At 49.1% G+C, this 13,758-nt stretch overlaps 1 protein-coding gene across 5 annotated transcripts in view; it reads right to left on the bottom strand.

Moving 5' to 3' along the window:
• robo2 (roundabout, axon guidance receptor, homolog 2 (Drosophila)) overlaps positions 1-13,758 on the bottom strand; it is a 155,782-nt gene that overhangs the window by 64,158 nt on the left and 77,866 nt on the right. The gene's annotated exons all lie outside the window — the stretch shown is intronic.

Below are 13,758 nucleotides of genomic sequence, written 5' to 3'. Positions count from 1 at the left end.
CAGCTCCGTGTTGTTTTCACGTAGACGAGCTTACAACGGAGACAATGTGCAAACACGCACACACACCTTCGGCTGCCCCTTGCGATACAAGTTCTCGGGGCTTGGGGGGGGGGGGGGGGTTGACACCAGCGAGGTGTGAAGCCTGTGATGGGATCACCCTGGCCTCTTTCATCCAATTACTCAACCGTCCGGCACGGGCCTAATCTCCTTCCTCCAAAAAGGCGAGCCTTGGAATCCAAGCAGAAAACAGCGGGTCACCCGCCGGGCCACGGCGGCTAATTTCGGGGTCACTGGTTCACTGCATTGCTTTTATACATACTAATGCCGGCAGGCACGTGTCCCGTCTTTTACGGATCGGCTTTTAGGGACGAAGCTCGAGTCAATATTACATCCGTCCGTCTATCCGTCTTCACTTCTGCTGATCCCAACGGACTTGAGGCGATACGCCCTGGACTGGTTGCCAGCCAATCACGTGTAAACAAACAACCGTCCGCACAATTTAGAATATTTAGCTAGTAGCGGGATTGAATTCTTGCATATGCTGGATGAAAAACGTTCAACGGCCTCTGCGGAATGCAAAGCAGTAAGTAGGACATATATGTAAAAGGGCGGATCCAATCAAAGTCGGGTCGGTGTCGCTTTGCTTGCGCATCCGTCATCGTCTATCTGTCAGCAAGTTAATGAGAATTAACACCTGAAAAATCAGCCCGGTATTGCCGTCGGTTCATCGGGATTGAAAATGACTGATGGCTCTGAAGGCACCTCTCAAAATACTGAGCGGCCCTCGGGCCTTGCCTTGCCTTTGATCCTTGGCCTCAAATTCAATTGATTGTAAGGCTTTCAGACAGCTTCATCGGTGTCCTTCAGATCCCAAGCAACGGTTTCATCAGGTTCTCATCACGCGGTTCTGCCCGGAGCCATCCGCGTGGACCGCCCACCATCCGGCATTGCCCTCCGTTGGTTCTTCTTAAGAAGATGGTGGCAAAACTCAAGATGGCGTCAAGACAAAGCTGGACAAAGCGGCTTCATCCCTGGCAGCCAGCCCAAATGCTCTCACCCTCAAGGGCGAGCACTTCTCCTGGCCATACTGTGGCATGCCCACGGCAGCTGTTCCTCATCCTGTAGCTGACCCTCCACATCTGGTGTCAAGACTGCCAACAAAGACTCCGTCTCAGTCTCGCTTATTTTTTCTTCTTCTTCCATTCCACTGTAGCCAAAGGGAAACGTTGACCTCCATCATTCTCAGGCTGAGCACCTGTCCGCCGCGTATCCGAGGGCGCTCAAAGGTGAAACAATATATTTCCTTTTATGGTAGAGCTTAAGGTCTCTCGCACCACGCCTCCGACACTAAATTACTCGGCACGGCATCACCCGGCTGCCATTAGCCGTTTTTTCAATCTGCCTGCCTTCAGCGTGACGAGCCCCGCGGACATTCGGGATGGTAATAATGGCGTGTATTCGAACCCCCCCCCCCAAACCTTTAGCACCCTCAGCACCCAATCACATATATATATTCCACACCACTATTCAACATTTGTGCAGATTTGGCGTGCAGCGTATTGACTTGTGTGGAGGGTGGGGGTTGACTTACAGATGCAATGACCCCCCCCCCCCCCCATTTCAGTCTCTGAGCAGACGTTCTCATCCATTAGCGACAGAGAGGGGCGGACACTCTGTAAATTATAGACGAGCCCCGGCGAGCGAACAAAGGCGCGTCCATTCTGTAGTCGCCCGCTGTTTCTGCATTCCTCTGCGGGCATTTCCCAAGAAATACAACAACAACATTTGCTTTCACGGCTAAAACAAAAAGCCGTTAGCTACCTCCCGTTTAAAAGAAACACTGTTTTCTCTTAACACAGGTGTCTTGATTGCGTTTTTTCTCGCGAAATAATCTTCCCACCGATACTTTGGCCAACTTTTCTTACGTGGACATTTTTGGGGCCTGCCAAAGAAACAAATGTAAGACGAAGGGGCGGCTTCTTTGCACTTTCGAAACAGTAGGCAGTTAGCGCTGACCTTAGCGGGCCGCAAGATAGATCGAGTCGCTGGCACAAAAGCGGGCTTTATCAGAACAATGAGTCGGAATCATTCGCTCGGGGAAAATGAATGGCGATAATTAACATTCCCCCTCTGTCAGCATCGTTTCCCATTAAACACGCATTAATGAAAGCGCCAGATAAAGATGTGAAATATCCTCTGTCACCCCAATTCTCATTTCTAGAAAGAGGCGATTCTTAACTCATTCACTGCCAACCCAGTTAATACCTATAACCGCCAATGGCGCTGAATGGGTTAAAAGGTGCCGATTGTGGTTTTTTTTTTTTTCCAGATGATGGGATCGAGGGCTCGGTGTCTGGTTCTGAGTCTCCGGCGGGTTTAGTCCCAGACGGTGACCAATAGATTGTCTCAGAAGAATCAAATTGAATTTGGGAGTTGGCTTTTCAAAGGTAACGCAGCATGAAGCCCGCTCGCGGCCGACGCTTGGGCTTTGTAGTCTTTCTTTCCACGCTCATGCGTGAAGCCGCGTTGCCGGGCCTCACGCTTGAAATGAGATGCCTTCGCAGGCTTCCATATTCCCCCAAGATGGCCTTGCGTCTAATCCTCAAACACTGCGAACGTGTTCATCCATTAGCAGCCCGGCCGACCGGCCCGGAGGCCTTTCCGTGAGCCCTCCAACCTCTCCACGGAGAAGATGGGGTTAATATTAGATTGGTGCGGGGAGACATTTCTTATTTATTGAAAGGCAGTCTAGCATGAAAGAGTGTTTGCGGGCGGGGCAGCCCCAGTGAATTACCTGACCCCGTCTTCGCCTTCAATCGCATCACGGAGGCCCCCGCCAATAACTACCCGAAGAGACGGACGGCGGCTTTCCTAAAGCCTCGGCGCAAACCTGATTAGTTACAGGTTTCCAGGACTGGATGCTCGCCTTCTTGCCCTTTGTCCGAGTATCTATCAATGTTCATTTGTGGAAAAAAATGGATCAAACCGACCCTCAATCAAACAAACGCCAACGTCACCTTAATAAATAAGTCCAAACTGTTTATCTTGAAAAAAACAAGGGAAAAAAAAATAAGCCCTCCGATTCAAGGGCCATCGCCACGCAATGACAAGAAGCACTTCATTGGACGAGAGCAAAATCACCCAGAAGAAGGACAACGGGGACGTGGAGGCGGCAAGTAATCAGGAACGCAAACACGCTGATGAGCCAGCCAGCGAGCGAGTCGCTTTCAAGAGAGAAAAACATCCAGCCCGACCGAAACGCAATCCAGATGAAAATTGGCTTTGGCTCAGCTCGCATTTTTGGTTGTGAACCATCTTGTGATAAACATTAGCATCTGCCATTTAAATATGGAATCACCGTATCCTCGATAGCGGAAAAGAGGAAAGGGAAAACATCACTGGGAGCGCTTTCGCACCCGACGCTAATTAGCACGTGTTGAGGATTTGCATTTTGCGCACCTCGGGATATCAAAGTACCACGGTGAGTTTTGCACCCATTTATTTGCAACGGCGATAGCCACGAGGGGGCATTATCCACTTTATTAATTGGCCTTTTCTTGCTAGCGGGGACGCGTCAAAGATGCGGCGATATTCACAGCCAGGTAATTGATTGTGCCGATTCCTGGCTAAGAAGTTATTGTGTTGCAGGCCGGGCCAGGCGGCTTAGCAACGGGATGGTGGTTGGGCTAAAAGCTCAGGTTGGTTGGGGGGGGAGAGATGCACATCACCCCTCCCTGACCCATATACTTACACCTCAGACGTTCAATTATGGAAAATTCGCAAAGTGTGATTCGCGGATGGAATGATAAGTTAAAAAAAAAGGTCGATTTTACGACCAGGCTGCACCACAAACTGCAACATCCGGCACCAGCGTCAAAAAGCAGGAAGAATATATCTTGACTGAATCATTTGTAGTAAATTGGCCTAGCAAGGTGGAAATAATTTCCAATTTAACGCACCACCGCTTCCAGAATTTGAAGGAGCAACAATGGTGACAATAACTCTGCGCTATGCAAAAGCAGACCGGCCAGGAAAAAACGTGCACCCCCGCTGCCTTCGTCAAATGGTTCAACCTGAAGCCTTGGAGCAAAAGAGGTCGCTGTGAATTATTCACAAGGATCAATATTGACACAAGCTTCACATTTTATTGCACTAAATCTTTCACTATGTCGCCACACACAATTACTGCGATTCATTGGGTCGGCCTCGTTACGAAGGCGCCCGCAAACAGCCCAAATGACCAAAAGATATGTGAATGGCTGTCGAGTCTGGAAATGAGCCCTTCTTTCTTTGAATGAGCTCACTTGAGATTTTTGACAATGAATTGAAATGCTTTGACAATTGACCAAACATACTCTGATCGCCCGATGATCGGTCGCCATTTCGCCGAGCCAAACGAGCGCTCGGAGCCAAGTTGCTAAATGAAATGGCTCTGCTCAGTACAAAGTGATGTTTGATGTCAATTCGCATCTATGGCAACCCAGTACAAAGTGATGTTTGCCGTCTATTCTCGTCTATGGCAGTTAAGGAGTTAATGGGGGTCGACACAGCGGGTGGGAGGAAGAACCTGGCCTCGCCCGAGACAACGTGGCAAATGAGCTGATAATTACATTTGGACTTCATTAGGGGGAACGGCGAGTAATAACCGGCGCGGTTGGACCGGCGTGGGTCCTCTCGTGCAATCTGTCGTTTGACTTGACACAATAAAAGGAGTCATCGGGCTACAGGTGCGCGGCGGCGTGTTGCATCTCGCCGAGTGAGCCTCCAGCTGCCGATGCCACGGCTCCCACCTTTATGCTCACTCAACCGGGGAATGACCTCGTCCGTCCGTCCGACCCCCCACCCCACCCAACATCGGCTCTCAACAGCTAACGTTTTAGCACGAGGGTAACAGCTGTTCAGGTGCTGCGCGCCCTCATCTAGGGGGGGTCCTTAGGGCGCACAGCGAAGATTTACTTTCTCTTTTACAAATGATATTAAATCAGGAAAAGAAAAGTCTGTCAGCTGTGAAATTACAGCTTCTCTCTTGTTCCCGCAGAAGGCGAGAAAGCGGGTGAGGACGACGGGAGGGCTCAGCCAGGCAGCCAAGGTTGATTGCGGCCCCCCCCCCCGTTCCGATGATGGCGGCCACCGAGGCCGTCAGAGGGTTACGACCTTCCCCTGCGAGCTCACCTCCGGGGTCACTCGACTCCAAATGTCTTTCTTTTTATTTACTCACGCCGACAGCTCGATGCCCAAAGCGATTATTGTTGATTACCTTCGTCAAAGTGAGACGTTGTCTCGGGCGGGCTGAAATTCTGTTAAAGTCAAAATTGGAAGGTGGAATCCTGGCTGACAATTACACACTTCATTTTATTTCAAAATAACTGTAAATAATGTAATTTTTTCAATTTTTTATTATTTGTTTTATTTTTTTTTGTTTAGTTTAATTTGATTGCATTTTTAATATTTTATTTAATTTTTTTGGAGGTGCATGCTGGACAGACAAAATTATTATTTTTTTGCTGCCACTGACAGATTGATGTTGGTGTTGATTCTTGTTAATTTTGTCCACCATGCATGGCGAGAGGTTCTCTACTGCTTTTGTGGAACATGAAGCAGAGGAGGCATGAGCACTCGAAACCTGTTCTTGCGTCCCATTCTCATTCCATCGCCAGCAGGGGCTGCGTCAGCTGGACTGGACTGGACTGGGCCGGGCCGGACAGGGGGATCAATTCCGGGGGAAACGGCCTTATAATGACTCGGATTAATGATGAAAAATGTGATGTCATCCAGCCGACTCCTGGTTATTTATCACATGGTGAGCGTGGAGGCTTTGCCAATAGTTTGCCTCTTAGCCCGACCCCGAACCGGGAGTAGGGGGGGGGGTGGGTTGGGGGGCAAATGCGGTTCCAGCTGGTGGCGCTCTCTGGGGGCATTCATCCAGAACCACAACAGGAGGGACACACACGCTGACACTGTTGCTTTTTATAGACTTGAGAGATGATGTAAGCAACACTTTGAAGACATTCTTTTTCATTGCATTTACAGCCTTTTTTTTTTTTTTTTTATAACCACAAAAACTGGGCTGGGGCTCGGACAACGTCTGGCGGTTTTTGATGCGTTTAAAAATGTGTTACATCTCTGGTTTTACTTTGTACATCAAAAGAAAGCGAACAGATTTCCAGCTCAACTGTAATTCCTTGTCAGTACCTTCCTTACACGGGGTGTGTGTGTGTGTGTGGGGGGCAGTGTGAAAGGGGCTCACGATTGCTATCATCATGTACTGCATGAAACTCCATTACCATGGCAACACACGTCGGTAAAGCTGAAAACACAGCTTGACTCAAGTAGCAAAAATGTGAAAAGAAAATCCAGAGCTTTGGGACTTTGATCATCTCATCGGGAATGAAGCCATCCCGAAAGCTATCCTTGACTAAATTGCCGAGCTCTCTACGACTGAGTGTTAAAGTTGGATGAATTTTGCTTTCGAGCAGCCATTTCAGCCAAACTAACAGCAAACTCGGACGAGGGGAAATTATGAACCACTCGTGTCCGTGCCTAAACTCGGTCGGAGCGTGACATGAAGGTTTGATGATGCTTTGGAGGATTTGTGCGAGCGCCCCCCCTCCCTCCCCATCTTTGGATCGAGAAGACAAGCCTTCCCGGCCGGCGACACTGATTCCTCTGCGTTGCGCCCACGCGGACACGGCGCTAATGGACACCAGGTCGCTCTCCGGCAATGTGGAGCATAAGCAGATACGGAGACCCAAAACAGGAGGTGGTGGGGAGCAATTAAGTCTGCGGCGCTAGGAGCGGCGCAGGTGTGCGCCTCGGCGATAAGGACAGCGGAGCCGCCATTACTCATCCGCCAGCCACAGTGGCAAATGGACTGACGGCTCGGCTCGGCTCTGGCGGCCCGCTTAAGCTTTCAGCTTTTTTTTCCCTTGCCGCGAGTGTGTGGCGGAACAGAGTGGATAAGGAATAGAAGTACCATTTCATTATGCCAGAAGAGACACGAGGTTGGGGGGGGGGGAGTCAAAATGCGGCATGCTTGCTTGACTGCGTCTGCCACATTAAGTGGACTTTAGTCGCCAAGTTGAAAGAAATCAAAACAAAAACCTGTGCAAGCCATTTCAAGAAAAGTACTCAAATTTAAACGCAGAGGTCAAAGGTCATGAGGCAAATTGTGTCGGGCTTCCTTCTTAGCCCCCGAGGTCCTTAGCGGCCCCTTTCCGACGCTCAACGCATCGTCACCGGCATCGAGGGGGTCCGAAGGACGTCCCGTCGACAAGCAGATGCGTATGCAAATGGGTTCAAGCGCTTGACAAGAGATGGAGACCCGCGAGGGTGTTGCCGGCGCTCGGGGGACGTCGGGAAAAGGGCATCTCTCTGCGGTGACAAACTCGTTGTCATCGGTGACATTTGTCGGCGTGTCACCAGGTAAAGCCGCCTCGTGTCGCAATTATATGATGAATGGGCCGCTAAGCACGTGAAAGGAGGAACAAAGGAGCTCGGATGGCGCCGAGCACAACGTAGAGCGAGGAAAGTCGCTTTTATTTGTTACGTTTGATTGGAGCTTATCTAGCTCATCACTTTTGAAATGATCACAAAGTCATGAAATCAAATTTGAAAGGAGATGGGTTGAAAAGTTTTTCTTTTTGGATAATCCCACTCAGGGACAAAGAAACAAAGCTCAATGCAAAAAACAATAGCTCCTTAGCAGAGCCTGTTTCCATGTTTACAGCAAAACATCCCTTCCCTCACTTCTTTTCTTCTCATTGAAGAAGAAAAAAACAAAACAGCTTACGGCTGCAGATGTGTGCAGCGCTTTACTCCCCCACACGTCAGGCTCAGAAAGCCCACCAAAGCTTCCCGCGGTTCAGTCACAGGCAAGCCAAAAGTCAAAACTGGCTCTTATTTGCGGGCGGAGGCGATAAGTCGCCGAGGAAAAGTGAAAATATGCAAATGGGATCTTGTTGGGCAAGCGGATAAATAAGCAGCGGAGAGAAAAGCTGGCTGGCAACTAGGCACCCATCATCAAGCCATCACCTCGCTTTAATTAGCTGCCAGTAATCAAACAACGTGCAGATTAAGACGCCCGAAAATACTGGAGGCAGATGATAAATCCTCACGAGAGACAAAGGCCTCGCCCGGCAAAAACAAAATGCTGAAACTGTTTATTATGTTGACTTGCGGGTAAGGATTGGACGAGAGAGAAGGTGGCGAGGGGGGGGGGGGGGGGGCTTATCGTCAGAATACCGAAAACCCCGGTGGGGGCGAGCCATGTGTAAAGCACCAAACCAAGAAAAGGACTGCGATAATTAGGCCACACGTCTCATGACGAGATGAGAACAAAATACTATATAAATACATAATATCAGCAAATATAAATAAAATAAAATTCAAATGCGGCTTTTTGTTTGGCTTTTAAAATTAGCCTGGTGGTTTGAAACCCGGATTGTTAGTTTCAGGGTCTAGGTTGTTGCTATGTAACGGTGCGGCCAAAGTATGCGTCAAAAGCACTTAGTGTCTCATATCAGAGCCTTCCCAAGAGTCATACTTGCTGAAAAATTCATGGCCATTAAGACGGCAAGATTTGCTTACAGCTCCATAAAGAGCCAACCAACCAATCCATACACTTTTTACTTGGCGTGAACCCAATGGCGAACGACGAGAAAGATCTTCCTGCCTTCGTATCGCTTTAAAATGGTGCCGCGGGAGGAAATCCGTGACTCGCCCCGGTTGCCCGTTCTCTTCGTCTTTTGTCTGGCCCGGCGTGACGCGTGCAGACAGGGCCCGCGGACACGCCGGCGAGCTACTCGGCAGATGAAGTGGCGCTACGGGGCGACCCCCCCCCACCCTGGATGCTAAATGCAAGCACAGAAAAGACAACACGGTCAAACGTGCGCTCATCTTGCTTTGGGCTGCTTTTTCTTTCTGCGAGCTTCCCAACGGTGACCCCAATTTCCCTCCCGCGCGAGGCGCGGCACGCCAAGGGTGATCCTGAGGAAAAGCCCTGTTACAAATGTTGACGGAAGACCCAAATACAACTTGCGGTTTCAAAACAATATATATATCCGCACGAGTGCGTTCGCCGAAGCGCTCGGCCAAAAAACGGCATAGGTCAATACGACAAAATTGACGCCATTGATCCCCCGGGCCGGACTGTCTATCAGAGTGGGAACGCCAATTGAGTGGCGGCTCTCGGGATATTGCTTGACGAGAGGAGTGAATCCAATGAAGCGCCAGAGTCCTTGAAATTGCCGCATAATCAAGCGCCGCATAGCAACGCTTATCGATTGGTCAGGGGAAGAATAAAAAAAATAAATCTTTGCTGATTTATGTACAATATTTTGACGGTGACGATTTGAGATTAGTAGGACATGGAAATATTGTCTCCATCTCGACTAAGGACGGCAGCTGTTGTTTTTTTTGGATCCGCCACGGCTTGACCTCCATCAAATGTGGTCTTCTTGCTATTTTCCAGATAATGGCCTTCACAGTTGACAATATCCCAACATTCAAATGTTCTATTTTATTACTAGGCAGATACCACACAGCAGCCTTCAAGTTCTTGATTCAAATCCAACGATTAGCTCTGTTCTCCACAAGCCATCAATCCGTTGAGTCACATTGCCATTATGTCTGTCGGTCAGAAGGAAGGGGGAGAGGAAAAAAAAAAAAGTCTGCAGCAGCCTCTCATCTCCTCCTCTTCCTCAGCATGTCGGCCTGCGCGTCTGTGAGGATTCATCATGCATCCTTAGGACTCGATCAAGGGGAAAACACCCTCCCTCTTGCTTTGCCTCCTCCGGCTCTTCTTGGCCTCATCCAACATTAATGCTTCTTGCTTTTTTAATGAGGAAGTGAGTGTCCCTGTGCAGCATGTCCGTAGAGGGCTTGCAGCAAAGGGTGGGGGGAGGGGTTTGGGGGGGGGGGGGGGCAAAGGGATATGAAAAAAAAAAAAAAAAAAAACATCCCCTGGCTGGTGAGGCTCAAATGCCAGCCTAGCGGGATAGGACGGAAGGAAGGGAAAGGGGGTGGAGATTGTTAGGCCTGGAGGAGCATGTAGGGGAGGGGGGGGCTCTCAGTAAATATTGCCATGCCCCCAATCAGCCTGCAATGTGGAAAACAAGCCGAGCGCAGCCTTGGGATCCGTTAAGATGAGCGAGCTGGCTTTTCCGTTTTCTTGTTGACTTCTGCCATTGTTGCCAATTAGCCGACGTGTCTTGCTCTACACACAAATTGCAAAGTCAACGACTCGGCGCCCCCTATAGGCACGCTTGTGTTTCTGGGTCAGCCTGCGGTCGCAATGCAGTCAGTTTGCGTTTGGCTTCGTGTGGGCGCGGCCCTTTGTCACGACTCCCACCCCTCGCTATCGGCGCGCCGAATCGTCTCGGCACTCACTCGCCGCAGCAGCAGCGGCGGCGTGTTTTTTAATATCGCAGATTTATGTTTTTAATAAGCGCTCGGTCGCTTGGCGGAGAGCGCGGCGGCTTTTTGCGGCCAAATGAAAGCCAGTGTGTTTGGAAAATAAATGTAAGACAGATAAAAACAGCAGAGCTATCGTGAACTTTTAAGAGATTCTTGGGACGTGGAAGCGATTACAATTTTTGGGGATTCACACATTCATTGATGAATTTCTTTCCAGCAGTTATTGAACAGTCTACATCAGGGGTGTCAAAAAATTTTTGTGGCGGGCCGCATCGTAGTCATAGTTTTTTTTCTGAAAGCCATTATGACTGTCAACGCCTTATATGTATATACAGTATAGGCTACACAAAAAACTGATGAATGACTAGTTTTGAAATTAGAGACTCGTACAAACTGTTTAAATATTTCAAAAAGATGAATGCCAATACATTAACTATTTTTTATAAGTGAAGTATTGACACATGAAGTCGATGCACAGTGGGCCACATAAAATTGGTGGGGCGTTGGACACCCATGGTCTATGTAGTCAACTCACTTTAAAAATCTCTCATTTAAAGTACAAAACAAAGGATGACATCTTTGTTTATTTCCCCAAGTTAAAAGCAGTCCGCTTAAAAGCAAAGCTAAACAAAACAGCTCCATGCTGACACACTTTTCGGGGGCATGTTTGTGTCTATTAGCCGGCAAACAGAGGCACAAAAGACACTTGTTTGATAGGCCACTCCCCCCCGCCACCTCCCCCAGCTAAAAGCACACAGCGTGCACTTGGAAATGATGTGTAACAAAGACGCTGGCAGCCAATTAAATAAAGGAAATGGCCTTCATCATTGTAGGATTAATGGAGCGCGCCATTAGTGCGGCATAACGCGACCTCCCGCCCGACCTAGCAACACTTCCTCCCTACCTGCGCGTGAGTGCGCGCGTCCCCGGGGTGTCGTCGCCAGAGGTATTCATCTCCCTCTCCTCCCTTCCTCCCTCCCGAGTGATAATTCCGCTCTTATTCAGAAGAGAAACGGGACGGGGCGACGGCTGAGTCCGTGATAAAGCACCGTGGCCTTTAGAAATTCATTTACAGACGCCATTCATCTCCTTCCCATTCAATGGCGGCGAGACTTTGCTGGCGGGCGGGCGAGCTTGGGAGAGTTGCTAGCCAGACGCCGTACATGCACTCAAAGACGAGTCTCTAGGCAATCATTATCCCCCCAAAAAATGAAAAGAAGGGTGACATCAAATTGGAGAAATGGATCCATGCAAGTACGAGCCGGGTAAATGGAGTTACAAATAAAGTGCTCCGGGATGGAAAGAAAGAGACAATGATGCCAACGTACGAGTGCCGAGCAAGGAAATTTTTTTTTTTTTTGCTCCGAGCAGAAAGATAAAGTGCTTTTTTGTTTGTTGTTAAAAACGGACCCAAATAAAATGTTTACACTTCCTGAGCAGCAGCCGATCGGATTGAATACACTAGTTAATTGAGGTTTGAAGGACCCCAAGTGTGTGTTTTACACTGTGGAATGTTTCCAGTCTAACAGCGGGCCGGAACATGTAATGTCCTTTTTTGCACGGTCCCTCGACCGCCCTTCAATGACCGGGTCACAGCCCCCGACACAAACACACCTCCCCAAAACATCTGTTGGCCAAACTAAAGCTTCCACCCCCTCCAACGTCCACTTAGTCCACCCGCCCGTACCCCCAAGCAGAGCACTCCAGCTGCCCACTCTGCGTCCATATGTGCACTCTCCCCCTTTAGCCAAAAGTAAAAGGAGAGTCCCCCAAATTCAGGGGGGGCAGTATTGGCACCACACCGCATAAGTTTCTCCACCGCCAATCGGTGGCCCGTTCTTACGACCCCCCCGTGCGTGTTAATAGGCAGGGCCGTGCGCTAATTGCGCGCTGGAACGGGATCATGTTTAATCTTGGAATCCATTAAGCGCCGGCTCGTGCCAAATGAAGGACGACAAAGGCGTTATTGGAGCAAATGGAAAGAGACAGCAGCGGCGCGAGGAAGGCTTTGACGCGGTGACATGGCAGATGTTACTCACACCTGGCAAGTGGGGAGGGGGTTGCTCCCACTAATATTTTCGTGCTTCTCAGCGCATCCCGACCGGCAACACATACGTGCCCCTTTCGGAAGTGGAACGAGTCCAAATAGTGGTCTTGGACTCATTCACTGCCCACCCAGTTAATATCTTTGACGTCTAGAACTGTCAACGGGACTGAATGAGTTAAGCGGCCCGGAAATCGGACATACAAATTCAAGGACAAGGAAGACGGTGAACCGGGAACATCAATACAAGGAAATGTTTCATTCCCCTTTTTTGCTCGATGTTTAAATGCCCGCTCGGCCATCCGCTGGCCGATGTTAGCACCGGGAGTCGTAAACTTCATTCCTCTCTCGAGATCCGCCGCGCGTCTTTATTTGACGAGACTTTAAACAGTCATTGCGCACGCGGGACGAAAAGTAAAAACGAGAGCTCGGAATTCCAAAGGACAACATTCATAAAACAAAGCAGAGTCTCAAACGGAGAAGTAGTTGCGTAATGTTTAATTGATCCCTCGAAAGCAGGCCGCCATCCATCACGGAGCCGCTCGATACGTTGAATAGTCGCAGGCGAGCCTCGGCGTAATTGCTCAGCGACGAAGAAAGGCTGACCCAAAGTAACACGTGTGTACATTGCACAATTAATCCTATTTCCTATCAATTATGCATCCAAATAAGCGCGGCGGTTGATGTTGTAGCGGCGGCGGTGGCGGCGGCGTCTAACATCTGTTCCGCATTAATGATTCCCGGCGCAGCTCCTGAGCTACTCCGATATTCGCGAGGTCGAGCGGCGAGCACCGTAATTGGGATGCTCAATGCGGCGCCAACCGAGGGCTCGATCGCAACCAAAGACTCATTAAATATGTACCGAAAACATTTGCTTTGGGCCCGAGTCGAAAACTGTGTGCGGGCGTGACTTTGACCGTCGCCAGGAAACGAGGCTTTAAGAGGAGCCCGAAAATCATGGCCGCCACGCACCCGTCTGGAAGTTGTCTCTTCTGGGAGCTTTTTCGCCTACTGTTGCGCTTTGATTGTATTTGGGGGTGGGGGAGATTTATTTTTATCATTTTATTGATATTTAATTATTTATTTTATTATTTATTTGTATTATTTTATTTATTGATATTGTTTATTTTATTTCTATGTTTGCTAATGTACCAAAGGAGTGTGATAAATGGAAAACTGTACATCACGCAAGCATTTCAATTGCAATACAGGAATATTTGATTATGAGTAGTTATTAGACGGTTAAATGATGTCAACAAAAACAATTGTGCGAGGTTTTGCAAGATGGCACTACTAGCTGT

Source organism: Syngnathus floridae, chromosome 7, assembly GCF_059516105.1.
Source record: "Syngnathus floridae isolate MCC-2025c chromosome 7, RoL_Sflo_1.0, whole genome shotgun sequence".
NCBI classification, from domain to species: domain Eukaryota; kingdom Metazoa; phylum Chordata; class Actinopteri; order Syngnathiformes; family Syngnathidae; genus Syngnathus; species Syngnathus floridae.
The sequence above is the reverse complement of the archived record's forward strand: the minus strand, read 5'-3'. Positions and strand labels throughout refer to the sequence as shown.